Source organism: Pteropus vampyrus, unplaced genomic scaffold, assembly GCF_000151845.1.
Source record: "Pteropus vampyrus isolate Shadow unplaced genomic scaffold, Pvam_2.0 Scaffold1, whole genome shotgun sequence".
NCBI classification, from domain to species: domain Eukaryota; kingdom Metazoa; phylum Chordata; class Mammalia; order Chiroptera; family Pteropodidae; genus Pteropus; species Pteropus vampyrus.
Window position 1 is genome coordinate 24,497,547 of NW_011888782.1, and position 6,646 is coordinate 24,504,192.

Genomic DNA, 6,646 nt, shown 5'->3' on the forward strand with positions numbered 1-6,646 from the left:
CCAGCCTCACTCTTGCTAGTCTTCCCTTTGAACTCTACACTCCAGCTATAGTGAACTTTCTTCAGTTTCTCAAATACACCATACTTCTTTTAAAGCCCCAGACCTCATATATGCTGCTCTCGCTATTGGTCCCGCTGGCCTAAACTTTGTCTGGAAAACATCTGCTTATCTTTCAGCTTTCAGGTGTCCATAACTTCGGAGGCATGGCTTGGGGGATTGTAGGGCCTTTGTGTTAACAGAGAAGAAAGAACTCTTCTGGGGCAGACACAGCCTTGGGCCAATCGTATCTACTGCCTGTGGAGCAGAGCACAGGCTGAATTTTCACCCATGCTAACCCCTCAGTTGTGCAGTGAGACTCTTCAGGGAGGCCTTCAGGGAGGCCTTCCCTGAACACTCAGACCTGTAGGTCCACTGCTTATAGTCTTTTACATCTTGCATCTTGGAGTCTTCTTCTTGGAAGATTCATTACACTTTATTGTAGTTACATGCATAAACGTCTGATTCCAGAGCCCAAGCTCTTAACCATTGTCATTTGCTTCCTCTTACCCCGTGAGATCCCCATCTCCTCTAATAGCCATTCTAGAAGAAGGTATTGGACCCCTATGGAAGGAGCACCTCAGCAGACACTCAACATTCGTGGAGTTGCCCTCAGTAATGTCTGAACATCCACAGCCATGCTAGTTTTCTGATTTCAGTCCTGCTTTTTAGATCTTTTTGGCTTCATGCCTTGGACCTTGGTCACATACTCAGTCACTCATTTAGAAAGTACATGTGCTAAGGCCTGAAAGTATAAGGAACAGACACATGCACATTCCCTGCCCCCAAGCGGCAGGCACACTGCTGTGGATGGTTACAATTTAGCTTAACATTAAAAAGTGAAAAAAATATTTTGTAATTATGTTTTCAATGACTAAATTCAACTTTGCTTAGCAGCACTTGCACAGTATCTGAAATAGTAACTGCTGAATAAATCTTTGAATGCATAAAAAAGAAAGTACTTTAGAAGGAGACAGAAAGTAGCATTTATTGAACTATTCATGATGTCAGGTCTTTTAAATATCCAATATATTTTAAACTTCATAACTGTAAAGAGGGCAATATCAATCCAGTTGGGGGAATTTCTCCAAATAGCTTACTCAAGTGAGAAATTCTGGCACTTGAATTAAGAATGCCTCAAGAACTCAGAATTTTAAGGAGTCCTGTGTAGTGTACTAAATTAGGAGAGGGAACATTATAACTGCTTAGGGAAGTCACTAAGATCTGTTAAATTTTTCCTGTGAAAGATTAACTACTTGGAGAAGTTTATTAACTTCATTAGTCTGTTCAAGAGAAAATTCATGGCAAGAAGTAGTAGATGAAGTAGAGATTTCGGGTCAATTTGCAGTAGTTAACTCCAACAACCTAGTTTCCAAACCACTCTTTTTAGTCCAATTACCAGGGTCTAATTTGCTTTCAAAGCTGAGAATCGTTCTAGATTCTCCCTCTCCCTTTCCTCCAATATTCAGTCACTTTGTCCTGTTGATTCTACCCTCTCTCTCCATTCCGCTTTCCTCTTTCCATTCCTGTTGGCACTGCATCACACCCCCACCCCCCGCCCAGTTTCTCGTTGTAAAAGCTTTCTTTTCTTTCTACCTCACTCCTTCCACCTCCTAGATATGGACAAACAGAGCAGTACCAAATGTGATCGTAGCACAGTGGATTAGCAATTGGAATTCAAAATTGTCACTTCAGCCTGCAATAGTCAGAATATAAAAGTTCTTGAATAATCACTTACACTTCAGTTTTAGTAGCTGTGGTAGACTTGGTTCCCTCATATCCGTACTCCTTTTATGCCACAGTAAAATAGTTTTTGGCTAGACAAGTGGCTGTTGAAAAATAAAAAGACTATTTTCCCCAACTTCTTCTATAATAATGTGTGGTAATGTGACTAAATTTTGGCCAATAAGATGTAAGTTGAAGTGCCCTGTGGTGGCTTCCAGGAAACTTTGCTAAAGAGAGAGTTGGTGTTTGTCTTTTGTCCCTTCATCTCCGCTTCCTCTATCCTGCTGCATGGAGGTGAACGTGACAGCTGGAGCCCATCTTGAACCATGAGCCATATCCTAGGGAATGATGGTTCCGTGAGCCAAGGATTTCATGGAGCAGAACCTCGATATCAGACTGTTTCTGAACCCTCACATAAGAGACAAAAAAGCTTTTAGCTTGTTTATGCCACTGTTATATTTTTTCTTACTACAGCTTTATTATACATATCTATCCAAGAGTCACAAATAAACTCATTTGTTCTCTTACTATAGTTTATTTCATTTAAGTTATATATAATCATGTTTGCCCTCCTGCAAAAATAGTATTGCAAACACTAAAGCTTTATTTGTTCTTTATCTCAATGGCAGGTACACTTGGAAGAAGAAATGACCCATGGACCAGCTGGTTTTATGTTTAGAAGGTCCTTGAAATCATGAGTGTTTCAGTACTGACAGATGATTGATCATTAAGTTTCTCATCCCAGAAACGTGGGATGGGAGGTCAGGATTGACTGGTCTGTGGTTCCATAGGCTCATGATTTTGTAAATTCATACAATTATTCATTCAAAAATCATTTATTGAGCTCCTCTATGTGCTAAACACCAGGGAGTGCAAAGTAGTTGGGAAAGAAAGTCGAGTTTGTTGCTTTCAAGTCGCTTATAGTTTAAAAGGAGACAGATATTATTATTATATCTTATAATTATAGTGGTGCAAATGCTAGAAAGAGGCATATAAGATATTATTATATCTTATAATTATGGTGGTACAAATGCTAGAAAGAGGCATAAGACATAAGATATTATTATATCTTATAATTATAGTGGTGCAAATGCTAGAAAGAGGCATATGTATTGAGGAAGCACAGAGGAAAGAGTGACGTTCTTTCTAGTGGCTGCCAGGAGGGATAATTAATTCGAGTGGGAACTGGAAGCTTCTTGTGGGTAGGGCCTGTCTCTTTTCTTTATCATCGTAGCCTGGCACAAAGCACAGAACTTAGTAGATGCTCCACAAATATTTGCTGAATGACTGGATGAATTAATGACCAAAGGCTAGTTGGTCAATTCTAGGACAGAACAGGGAAGGGGTCACCCCTCAAAACCAAAGGCTCCTGAGGGGAGGTGCTTCATCATGATCCCAGTTGCACCCCCAGCATCGAATAAGGAACCTGGTGTCAAATGGATGCTCAAAGAATATCTGTTGGACTTGCGTTTGTCCAAGAGGTTGGACGGCTCATGTAAGTTCCAGAGTCAAGACAAATTAACAGAGGAGAGCAAGGCAAGGTTAGTGGTCAAAACTGCAACATTTCAATTTTCATCAAAAATCACCCTGGGCTTTAACATTTCTGGGAATTGTGTAATTCTAGAGCAGAATGATTTTACCCACATTTCAACTAGAGAAAATCAAGGCATAGACCTTTGGAACATAAGACCACTCAGTAAATGGCAAGCTTAAAAGCTACAATTTCTCAATTGTAGACTGCAGAAATAAAAATTCTAGGTTGCCTAAAAAAAAGGTGGTTATGAAATGAAAACTGATTTCCAATAGAGATCGTTTATCTTAATAGAGTGAGTATACCAATTTATCTCTGGTTGATTGTACTATAATCTTTGCCCTCCTTTGTCACACTGATCATAAAGAATACAAACAGTAAGGTGTGAGCCACTTTTGCAGAAAGGTGAAATGTGTACATTTTAATGAGGGTGGACGGGGAAAACCCTGAGAAAGTTCAACCGACCATCACAGAACCCATGTGCCTGGCTCTGGTTACAGCTTTCTTTGCCTCTTGCCGAGCGCCCATCCACAGTGTGGATTTTTATTAGCACCTGGTGCACATTTGCCAAAGAATTAGGGGCATTTTATTTGTCAATGTGACCATCCCCAGTTCGGTGTCAGACTTCATTCCTTCTGTATTAAAGCAAGGGACATCTTGTTTTAAAATGAGGGCCCTCTTTCAGCACTAGGGGAACACAAACTACCGGTCACGCTCGGCTGCCTCCCTCCAGCCCTGCTTGCCGTCCGCCCGCCAGCTGCACGGGTTCTTACCCTCCAGCTTCCTGACAACAGGTGTGACTTTTGGAGAGTCCATGCCTCATTTAGCCCTGGTAATGGCTTAATCGAGTTGGAAAAATGCAAGGACAGGAGTGTGATAAAAACCAGCTGAGCTGGGTTCCTGTTAGTCATTGGAAAAAGTGATCAGCGAAGGGAGAACAGATGAAAGAAGGTGGGGAGGAGCAGCCCGGGGCATTGAGCAGTGTGGAGAAAGAACCAAGATAAAGCAAATAAAGAAGATAAATAGGAGAGGAAACGAACATTCCTGAATGTTGTACTATGAGATGACAGGGCCTGGTCTATCCCATTTGTAGCTTGGGACGCGGAGGGGCTCCCGAAATGTAAAGTGAATGAGTGCATGTGTGAAGTGCGACCACACAATGAACTGTCTTAGGAGTTTATAAAGCTGTCTCAAGAAGAAAGAAAAAGACGGATAAAGAAATAGAATGGGAGTCAAGGTGGAGTGAAAATTCAAGGTTAAAACAACAAGAAATGCACATTCTCTGCTCCAGATTCTTGCGAGCTGGCTTTGGGCTTTGACGTGGCCCATGCCCGTGTTCCATAATAGAACGCAGTGAGTCCCTGGGGACACAAGCCACAGTTAAGACATTTCTTGTCCCGAAACGTTTCCCTTGAACAAGCTCTGCTGATGGATGTGTAGACACTTACAGGCTTAATAAATTGATTCATGTGAAGAGCAGACATGCAATTCATGTTGTCATGAAGAAAATTGCCAGAACTTCAAGTCCTACGGGGAAGAAATATTTCTGTGGAATAAGGTCCTGGTATTGCCTTTTAAAATCACCAAGGAGCCCTGACTACCGGGGTGGTGTATTTTCAGTCTGGGGTCCCAAGATGTGCCACTACAAACTGTTCTGAAGGTAAAATAAGTTTGGGAATTGACGTGCACTCTGTGTCACAAGGGCACAATCGCCTCCCAAAGGCTCTGAGAAGTCCTGCAGTAAAGAGAACTACTTAACTGTAACCTACTCATTTCCAAATTTGTTTTGGCATGGAACACTTCCACCCTCCCCCCGACCAAGGACACTTGTTACAATGCTGTGAAATGCAGGCTTGAAAAGTGGTGACCTAGTGGAAAGCATAAAATCCTTCTCCTGAACCTCTCCTGCAGTTTTGAATGGGGAGATATGTCTGCCCCTCACTGGGCATAGCACTTTTTAAAGTGTAGGCCCAGGTGTGAAATTCCAAAGGGTAGTACTGGAAAGAAGGAAGAACTGAGGTGGAGTAGATGAATGCTGATGTATACACCAGTCATTCTCTCGTCTTGGGCAGATAGTCCCACTGTCTTCTCTGGAAGGATGTTTCTCCTGCACTCAACACGCTTGCACACCAAGCCTTTCTCCCTCTCACTTGTAGCAACTCTAGCCTTGCATAGTGTCTCCCTATAAGGACCATCGGAAATGCAGTGGTGTGCTGGTAAACCACCGCTCTGAAGGCAAAACAAATGAAGAAACAAAACCAAAGGGAAAAATTGTAGTGTTTGCTAAGTCCTCTCACTATGACAGACTCCAAGCTACCAATGGTTTAATAACCAACTTGCAAAAATCCTTGATATTTAACTTAACATTGGCTCTCGTGTGCCGGTAGAAGCCTGCTCCATCATGCCACTGGGATGTATCTCTAAGCAAACGGAAAATACTGGTCTTTCTTGGAAAAACTGGCCCAAATTATCTTATAGGCATTACAAATCTATCTTCTATTTTCCTCTCTGCTCTGACTGCTAGGAAACTGCAGCCAAATTTGTGGCCCAGCTCTAGCTAACGTAAAAACCAAAAGGGTGCATTTTTATGTTTTAATATTACTCATGGTATTAATTTTTCTTCCTGCTCTCATTTCACCTCAATTTCCTCACCATATTATATCTTTCATTTTTATAAATAATGATAGGCTATAAACACACAAAAAAACAAATACGTAAATCTGGAGTTTTGCTGAGGACAATAAGAAGTATCTCCAGGTTAACCTTCCTGTGTAATTAGGAGAAAGGGGTCTGAGAAAGTCATTCCTGCCTAATTAACTGAGTAGGTAGATTCACGCAGACTGTTTTGGGACACCAGCTCATCGATCTAAAATTACACAATTTTAGAGGTAGATGGGACCTGGGAAGTTTATCTGGTTCACACTGAAACCTTCTGACACATCGATATTTGCATCATGATGGCCAAGTTTATCATATATAGGAGTTGGAATTCAGCACTCACTGAAAAAACTGAATGAGGTTTAGCGATGAAAAGGAAGTAATTTTCTTTCTTTTTTTTTTTTTCTGATTTGTCAGTGTACCCTAGTGTGTCATTTTAGGTCTCCAGAAGACCAGCTACTTTCAATCACAGCATAAAATCTATTATGGAAATTCTTGTAGTTTTAGTTGGACGACAGGTACACAAAACTGGATTGATCATAATCTTTGGTTGATGACATCCTCATCATTGGTCCATGCTTGCTCCACTTTTCTTTCTTTATTAAGTTATTTTTATTTTAATTTTTTTCTATTTGTATATCTTTCCCATTTTTCTATCAGAGTTTGGTCCTTTTCTCAAATTTTAAGAGTTCTTTA